Raw genomic sequence first — 9,584 nt, 5'->3', positions numbered from 1 at the left:
AGCCTTTCCCCTAAGATCAGGAACAAGACAGGGATGTCCACTCTCACCACTGCTGTTCAACATAGTTCTGGAAGTCCTCGCCTCAGCAATCAGACAACAAAAAGACATTAAAGGCATTCAAATTGGCAAAGAAGAAGTCAAACTCTCCCTCTTCGCCGATGACATGATACTCTACATAGAAAACCCAAAAGCCTCCACCCCAAGATTGCTAGAACTCATACAGCAATTTGGTAGCGTGGCAGGATACAAAATCAATGCCCAGAAATCAATGGCATTTCTATACACTAACAATGAGACTGAAAAAAGAGAAATTAAGGACTCAATCCCATTTACAATTGCACCCAAAAGCATAAGATACCTAGGAATAAACCTAACCAAAGAGGTAAAAGATCTATACCCTAAAAACTATAGAACACTTCTGAAAGAAATTGAGGAAGACACAAAGAGATGGAAAAATATTCCATGCTCATGGATTGGCAGAATTAATATTGTAAAAATGTCAATGTTACCCAGGGCAATTTACACGTTTAATGCAATCCCTATCAAAATACCATGGACTTTCTTCAGAGAGTTAGAACAAATTATTTTAAGATTTGTGTGGAATCAGAAAAGACCCCGTATAGCCAGGGGAATTTTAAAAAAGAAAACCATAGCTGGGGGCATCACAATGCCAGATTTCAGGTTGTACTACAAAGCTGTGGTCATCAAGACAGTGTGGTACTGGCACAAAAACAGACACATAGATCAATGGAACAGAATAGAGAACCCAGAAATGGACCCTGAAATGTATGGTCATCTAATATTCGATAAAGGAGGAAAGACTATCCATTGGAAGAAAGACAGTCTCTTCAATAAATGGTGCTGGGAAAATTGGACATCCACATGCAGAAGAATGAAACTGGACCACTCTCTTTCACCATACACAAAGATAAACTCAAAATGGATGATAGATCTAAATGTGAGACAAGAGTCCATCAAAATCCTAGAGGAGAACACAGGCAACACCCTTTTTGAACTTGGCCACAGTAATTTCTTGCAAGATACATCCACAAAGGCAAAAGAAACAAAAGCAAAAATGAACTATTGGGACTTCATCAAGATAAGAAGCTTTTGCACAGCAAAGGATACAGTCAACAAAACTAAAAGACAACCTACAGAATGGGAGAAGATATTTGCAAATGACATATCAGATAAAGGGCTAGTTTCCAAAATCTATAAAGAACTTATTAAACTCAACACCAAAGAAACAAACAATCCAATCATGAAATGGGCAAAAGACATGAAGAGAAATCTCACAGAGGAAGACATGGACATGGCCAACAAGCACATGAGAAAATGCTCTGCATCACTTGCCATCAGGGAAATACAAATCAAAACCACAATGAGATACCACCTCACACCAGTGAGAATGGGGAAAATTAACAAGGCAGGAAACAACAAATGTTGGAGAGGATGCGGAGAAAAGGGAACCCTCTTACACTGTTGGTGGGAATGTGAACTGGTGCAGCCACTCTGGAAAACTGTGTGGAGGTTCCTCAAAGAGTTAAAAATAGACCTGCCCTACGACCCAGCAATTGCACTGTTGGGGATTTACCCCAAAGATTCAGATGCAATGAAACGTCGGGACACCTGCACCCCGATGTTTCTATCAGCAATGGCCACAATAGCCAAACTGTGGAAGGAGCCTCGGTGTCCATCGAAAGATGAATGGATAAAGATGTGGTTTATGTATACAATGGAATATTACTCACAATTAGAAACGACAAATACCCACCATTTGCTTCAACGTGGATGGAACTGGAGGGTATTATGCTGAGTGAAATAAGTCAATCGGAGAAGGACAAACAGTGTATGTTCTCATTCATTTGGGGAATATGAATAATAGTGAAAGGGAGTATAAAGGAAGGGAGAAGAAATGTTGGGAAATAACAGGAAGGGAGACAGAACATAAAGACTCCTAACTCGGGGAAACGAACTAGGGGTGGTGGAGGGGGAGGAGGGCGGGTGTTGGAGGGGAATGGGTGACGGGCACTGAGGTGGACACTTGACGGGATGAGCACTGGGTGTTTTTCTGTATGTTGGTAAATTGAACACCAATAAAAATTAATTAAAAAATAAATAAATAAATAAATAAAAAGTTTCTTCACACCTGAGGAAGCCATCAACTAATTGAAAAGACAACCTACAGAACGGGGAAAAAATATTCACAAACCATATATCTGATAAGGGATTAATAGCCAAACCAAATAAATAATGCACATAACTCTACGGCAGAAAAATCACCCAATTTAAAAATGAGCAAAAAACCTAATAACCATTTTTCAAAAAAAGATACACAGATAGGCAACAGGTATATGAAAAGATGTTCAACACCTCCAGTCATTAGGGAAATACAAATTAAAACTACAATGAGATACCACCTCATGCCTGTTAGAATGGCCATCATCCAAAAGACAAAAGATAACAAATGCTGGTATGGATGTAGAGGAAAGAGAACACTTGTGCACCCTTGGGAGGGGGGGTGTTGTAAACTGGTACAGCCACTGTGGAAAACAGAATGAAGGCTCCCCAAAAATTAAAAATAGAACTAGTTACAGTCCATTTCTGGGAATATATCCAAAGGAATTGAAAACACAAGAAAAGATAAATGAACCTCCCGATACACAGCAGCATTATTTATAATAGTGGAAACAGGGAACCAATCTAAGTGTCCAATGATGGAGGAATGGTTAGAGCAGTTGTGGCATATATGGTTGACTCCTGAACAATGAGGGATTTAGAGGTGTGACCCTCCTCATAGCTGAAAATCTGCATATAAAATTTGACTTTCCAAAATTAAGAAGCAGACTCTTAATAGCTTACCTTTGACTGGAAGTCTTACTAATAGCATAAACAGTCAACTAATACATACTTTGTTTATGTATTATATATTGTATTCTTACAATTACGTAAACTAAAGAAAGGTAGGCACTATGATGTATACCTTAAACCTCATTCAGTGATGTATGTCAACTATCTCTCAATAAAAGTGAAAAAAGATGAAAAGATACAATTTTCACTTGCTTTTTTGAAATATTTGCAGTAGCCTCCTATTGACTCCTCTTTCCTGAGGGACCCTAGAGGTATAGTATTCCAAGTTGGGAGTCATTAATCCAGTGGGGGGGCGGGGGGGAATGTGCTTCTCCCCGCCACTATCAGAGTCTTTAGTATCACCCAAGAATCTTCTATTTCTCCATTAGTCCTAGTTTCCAAGGCAAAATCTCCATAGTGATCACGACCAGAGCTCCCCACCTTGCAGAGTCTACCCCTGTATACTCCATCATTCCTCTGTTACCACAGATAAATTGTTTGGGTTCCTAGCAGAGGCCATTCTCTACTCATGTACTGGGTCACATCCTCTCTTGGCTATTCAACAACTGCATCTCTCCAGAAAATCCTCCCCCCTCTTGCATCACACACACACTATCCTTCTTTATTCTCCACACCTCTTCTTCCACAAGTCTAGAGAAACATGCTCTCTTGACCCCATTTCATGTAAGAGCCACCACCTCATTTCTCAGTTTTCCTTAATGAAGTCTTAGAGGTTGATGAAAATTATAACTTTCCAATTTTCTCTTGAGCTCCCTCCAATCAAGCTTTCTCCTCTTGCTAAGATCCACAATTACTTCATAACATTATATCCGAAGTCAATTCACAGTCCTCATCTTGGCCTATCAGCAATATGTGACAGTTAACCAGGTTTTCCACTATCTTGAAACACTGAGAACTTGCCTTTCAAGACAGTAAATTTTCTGAATTTCCTTCCTTCTTTCCTCATTGTTCCTTTCTTCATCTCTGCTGGTTCTTCCTTTGACCCTTGTTTCTAGATCTTTGATCTTTTACCTTCATTACTTTAGAGAACTCTTCTAGTTGCAGGATTTAAGTGTCATCTCTATGCTGATGTCTCACCAATCTGTATCTCCAGCCTGAACCTCTTCCTTGAACTCCAGATTCATATATCTAATTCTCTATTAGACATTTTTTTCTGGGCAGCCCAGGTGGCTCAGCGGTTTAGCACCACCTTCAGCTTAGGGTGTGATCCTGGAGCCCCTGGATCAAGTCCCATATCGGGCTCCCTGCATGGAGCCAGCTTCTCCCTCTGCCTATGTCTCTGCCTGCCTCTCTCTCTCTCTCCCTCTCTCTCACACACACACATAAATAAAATCTTTAAAAATATATGTTTTTAAAAAAGACATATTTTCCTGAATATCTAACTGGCATCTCCAATGTAATACAACCAGGAATGATCTTCTGAGCTTTTCCTTCAAACATTCAAACATAAGTTTTTCTTAGAGACTCCTAAGGTCTTAGCAGATGGATTGTGAACCTTGGTTGCATGTTATAGTCACATGGGGGGCCTGAGTTCCACCTCCCAATGATTGTAACCCAATTGGTCATGGCATCCAGAGCGCTAGAAGCTCTCTATGTAGCTTCTCCAAAGAAGCAAAGATTGAGGACTGTAGCTCTGGATGGGTTGCTTCTTCCTTTAACCTCAAATCCTATCATTTTTTTCCCATAAACACTCTCCTCCAGCCACACTGGTCTCCTTGCTATTGCTCAACTCACCAAGTATGCTCCTGTTTCAATTCCTTCTTTGTGCCTGGAACACTTTTACCTAAAATATCCTTAAGATTTATTTCCTTATCTTTTCAAGTCTTTGCTTTAAATCAATGTGTCATTGAAATCTACTATGACCACCCTATTTAAGTTTGCAAAGTTCTCTGCCAACCACATCATTTCCCCATTACCCTTACCAGGACTTTTTTTTTTCTTCAGCATATGCCATTCAAAAATATGCAATTTACTCATTTATTATAGGTTCAGTCTCTCCCCAATTAGGAAGCAGGCTCTGAGAGCAAAGGAGTATCTGCATTTTTGCTTACTGTGGGATCTCAGATCATGCATGATATATAGCAGGTACTCAAAAAACAAGCACTAGTGACATTCCTTTTTCTAATATGAAATTTTCTCCTTTCTCAGTTTCATCAAATTCTTGGTTCTATTTAAGAGTTAGACCTATTTGCTGGTATCCCAAAACAACGCTACTTAATAGTTCATCCACTTCTAATTTTTTTTCAAAGGCTTATCTTTCCTTACATTTCCTTAATTATGAGCTTCTCCTTAGGGTTTAGTATTTGACCCTTTATCCTTCTTTATATTTACACTTAATAACCTCTCTCCTTTGAAAAGAGGAGACTTCATTTTTCAGACTTCAGCAGAATGGAAAATTTTAAGTGGTCCGCCATGTCAAAGTTTTAGTTAAGAACACTGGACCTTACTCTCACCCAGGTAAATCCAGTAAAGTATCAAAGCTTCAATTATTTATGTCAATAAATCCAAATATTGTTTCTCTAATGCTCTGTTCTCTTATTAGTGTCAAAAAAAAAAAAAAAGTAATGATCTCCTCCCTCCCTCTGGCTCCCCGCCCCCTCACTCTATATCTTATAAGTCAAGATAAAAATTCAGGAGTATTACTTAAAACATCCCTTTTCCCTTTCTCCCAAAACTCAGCCAAGTGTTTCTTTATTCTACTTATTAAATTTTTATTATGACCTATCTCTTCCATGTTACTTCTGTTCATGATAATCTCTTACCTTTCCTCTTAAAGCCTCCCAACTGAAACCATTATTTCCCTACTTTCCCCTTCAATACATTCTACACACTGCCAAAGTATAAACATTTAAAGACCTTTGAAATTCATGCAATTGCATAAAAATCCTTAAATGGCTTTCCTATTATTTAGTATAATAGTCTTACCATGGTCAAGCTAATACTCAACAATCTCTATGCTTCTCTTGCACATATGCTCAAACTATCACAGTTTCTTTAATAAATCAAGATTACTTTCCTCCTCACTCATTTTAATGCCTTACCACAGTCCATTTCTTCTGTTTGGAACCTCCCATTTATGTTCACTTAGCTATTCAAATTCATTCTATCACATCCTTTTAAAAGTTAATGAGATTCATATAGTCAATGTATCTTGACAAAGGACTAGACAACACAATGAAAGAAAATGACAGTATTTTCAACAAATGATAATGTAAAACTGGACACCACATGCAAAAAAACTGAGTCCAGACACAGACTTCACATCCTTCACAAATATAAACTCAAAATAGATCACAGTTCTAAATATAAATGCAAAATTATAAAACATCTGCAAGATAATGTAGGAGAAAATGCAGGTGAACTTGGGTATGGCTATGATTGTTAGATACAACACCAGGGCACAATCCATGAAAGAAATAACTGATACACTGGACTCCATTAAAATTTTCTGTTCTGCAAGCAGCAAAACAGCAATGTCAAGAGAATAAGAAGACAAAGCACAGAGTTGAAGAAAATATTTACAAAAGAACCATCTAATAAAGAACTGTTATCCAAAATATGTATAGGGAGCCGGCCGCGAGGGCTGGGAGGGACAGCCGTCGGAGCCGCCGAGGCCAAGTGCTGCCTGGTTGGGCCTAGAAATGGGATGTCAGGCCTCCAAAAAGAGCATAGGGGAAGCGAGGGCCTCCCTGAGCTGCTGCTGTGACGTCCAGTGAGCGAGCCGCGGAGGATGTCCACCACGACGACGGTCGCGCCCGCGGGGATCCTGGTGAACCCGCTGGAGGTCTCCAACCCTGCCAGGCCTGGCTGCAAGACCAACCAGCTGCAGTACACGCAGAACGTGGTGGTAAAGACGCTCTGGAAACACCAGCTCGCCTGGCCCTTCTACCAGCCCGTGGATGCAATCAAGCTAAACCTGCCCGATTACCATAAAATCATAAAAACCCAATGGATATGGGGACTATTAAGAAGAGACTAGAAAATAATTATCACCAGAGCGCGAGCGAATGTATGCAGGACTTCAACACTATGTTTACAAATTGTTACATTTATAACAAGCCCACAGATGACGTAGTGCTAATGGCTCAAGCCTTAGAGAAAATTTTTCTGCAGAAAGTGGCCCAGGTGCCCCAGGAGGAAGTTAAATTATTACCCCCTGTTCCGAAGGGCAAAGGCCAGAAACCGGCTGCAGGAACCCAGAGTGCAGGTACGCAGCAAGGGTGGCCGCGTCCTGTCTCCCCAGCAACCCCCTTCCAGAGCGCCCCCCCCCACTGTCTCCAGACGCCTGTCATTGCTGCCACCCCTGTGCCAACATCACATCGGTCCCTGTTCCCCCGCCGCCGCCCACCCCCTCCCTCGATGCCCATCATCCCTGTGGTCCCTCCCACACCGCCTGTTGTCCAGGAAAAGGGTGGAAAGCGGAAAGCAGCCACCACGACGCCCACTACATCTGCCATCACCGCGAGCCGGAGAGAATCGCCCCCGCCATTGTCAGACCCCAAGCAGGCCAAGGTGGTGGCTCGGCGAGAGAGTGGGGGCCGCCCCATCAAACCGCCCTAGAAGGATCTAGAGGACAGCGAGGTGCGTGAGCATGCGGGCAAGAAGGGCAAGCTGTCGGAGCACTCGCGGCACTGGGGCAGCATCCTCAAGGAAATGCCGTCCAGGAAGCATGCGGCCTACGCCTGGCCCTTCTGCAAGCCGGTGGACGCCGAGGCCTGGAGCTGCACCACTACCAGACATCATCGAGCACCCGATGGACCTCAGCACTGCCAAGAAGAAGATGGACAGTCGCGAGTACCCAGACGCGCAGGGCTTCGCGGCTGGCATCCGGTTAATGTTCTCCCAGACCGCAAGGTGGTGGCCATGGCCAGGAAGCTCCAGGACGTGTTTGAGATGCGGTTTGCTAAGATGCCGGATGAGCCGGTGGAGGCGCGGGCCCTGCCTGCCCCCGCAGCCCCCGTGCTGAGCAGGGGCGCCGAGAGCAGCCGCAGCAGCGCGGAGAGCTCCTCGCACTCGGGGGAGGAGCGGGCCACCAGGCTGGGGAGCTGCAGGAGCAGCTGAAGGCTGTGCCCGGGCAGCTAGCCGCCCTGTCGCAGGCCCCAGTGAACAAGCCAAAGAGGAAGAAGGAGAAGAAGGAGGAGGACAAGGACAAGAACAAGGACAAGGAGAGGCACAAGGCAAAGTCTGAGGGAGAAGAAGGCCAAGGTGGCCCCACCTCCAAGCAGGCCCAACCGAAGAAGGCTCCCGCGCAGAAGGCCAGCAGCACAGCCGCGGCCAGCAAGCAGCCGAAGAAGGGTGGCAAGCAGGCGTCAGCCTCCCACGACTCGGAAGAGGAGGAAGAAGGCCCGCCCGTGAGCTAGGACGAGAAGCGCCAGCTCAGCCTAGACAACAACCGGCTGCCCGGGGAAACGGGGCTGCGTGGCCCACAGCATCCAGTCCCGGGAGCCCTCGCTCAGGGACTCCAATCCTGATGAGATAGAGACTGACTCTGAGACTCTGAAACCCACCACTTTGCGGGAGCTAGAGAGCTCCGTCAAGTCTTGTTTACAGAAAAAGCAAAGGAAGCCACTCTCCCCAAGCGGGAGGCAGCCGGCGGCCAAGTCCAAGGAGGAGTTAGCTCAGGAAAAGGAGTTAGAGACGCGGCTGCAGGACGTCGGTGGGCAGCTGAACAACAACAAGAAGCCTGCCAAGAAAGAGAAAGCGGGCTCTGCGCCCTCGGGAGGGCCGCCCCGGCTCAGCAGCAGCAGCTCCTCCGGGTCCGGGAGCAGCAGTTCCAGCGGATCCAGCTCCGACTGCAGCGACTCAGAATGAGCTCTGGACTCGCAGATCAGACCAAAACCAGCGATGTGGCACTCGCCCAAACTCTGCAGGGTTCCTTTCTCTGGTTGATACACCGCTCTGGTTCCGCCGCGTGCAGGTTTTCTTTTAAACTCAGTGTTACGGTATCTTCCAGTTTTTGCTTTAATAGGTCAAAGATCTTTCTCGTGTGTACGTGAGGCTTTATGAGAAGGTGTGAACCGGTGTAAAGCCTTCCCTTCGTAACTGAGTTGAGTTCCTTGGAGACGGCAACTCAAACGCTGACCTGATGACCGTAGAAAAACATGTCAGGGGATCCCTGGGTGGCGCAGCGGTTTAGCACCCGCCTTTGGCCCAGGGCGCGATCCCGGAGACCGGGATCGAATCTCACGTCGGGCTCCCGGTGCATGGAGCCCACTTCTCCCTCTGCCTGTGTCTCTGCCTCTCTCTCTCTTTCTCTCTATGACTATCATAAATAAATAAAAATTAAAAAAAAAAAAAACATGTCAGATGTGATCTGAAGTTTCTTGCAAAACCCCTTTCTTATGCCCAACCTGGTCTGTAGCTCCAGAAAGCATTGTTTGAAAGGAAGTTTCTCTGAGATGGTACTGCACCAAAGGCTGTCAGCTTTGCAAACAGGCGATGTCTCTGTCCCCTCAGCTCAGGCCCGCGGCTGGGGTCATCTGTTGCTGCAGGGTGAGGGGACTGTGGAGGTGCTGCGGGGTCCAGTCCGGGCTTCTGCAGGGGTGGGGAGAGGGATGGGCACCGAGGGAGGGGCGTCGGGAGCTCCTGGGAGGGAATACGGGGGCCGCCTGTGCCACGCACAGCTTTCCATACACTGAAACTTTTACCTCAACTGGGAAAAAAAAAAAAAAAAGACTAAAAAAAAAAAAAAAAAAACTAAAGGAGACTTTTTT

The 9,584-nt window shown here is 44.9% G+C and overlaps 1 pseudogene; it reads left to right on the top strand.

Annotated features, from left to right (window-relative positions):
* Positions 1-6,601: 6,601 nt before the first annotated feature.
* LOC112931127 (bromodomain-containing protein 3 pseudogene) lies at positions 6,602-8,696 on the top strand (annotated as a pseudogene).
* The last annotated feature ends 888 nt before the right edge of the window (positions 8,697-9,584 follow it).

This window comes from Vulpes vulpes, chromosome 2, assembly GCF_048418805.1.
Source record: "Vulpes vulpes isolate BD-2025 chromosome 2, VulVul3, whole genome shotgun sequence".
NCBI classification, from domain to species: Eukaryota; Metazoa; Chordata; class Mammalia; order Carnivora; family Canidae; genus Vulpes; species Vulpes vulpes.
This window is presented reverse-complemented; position numbering and strand designations above follow the sequence as displayed.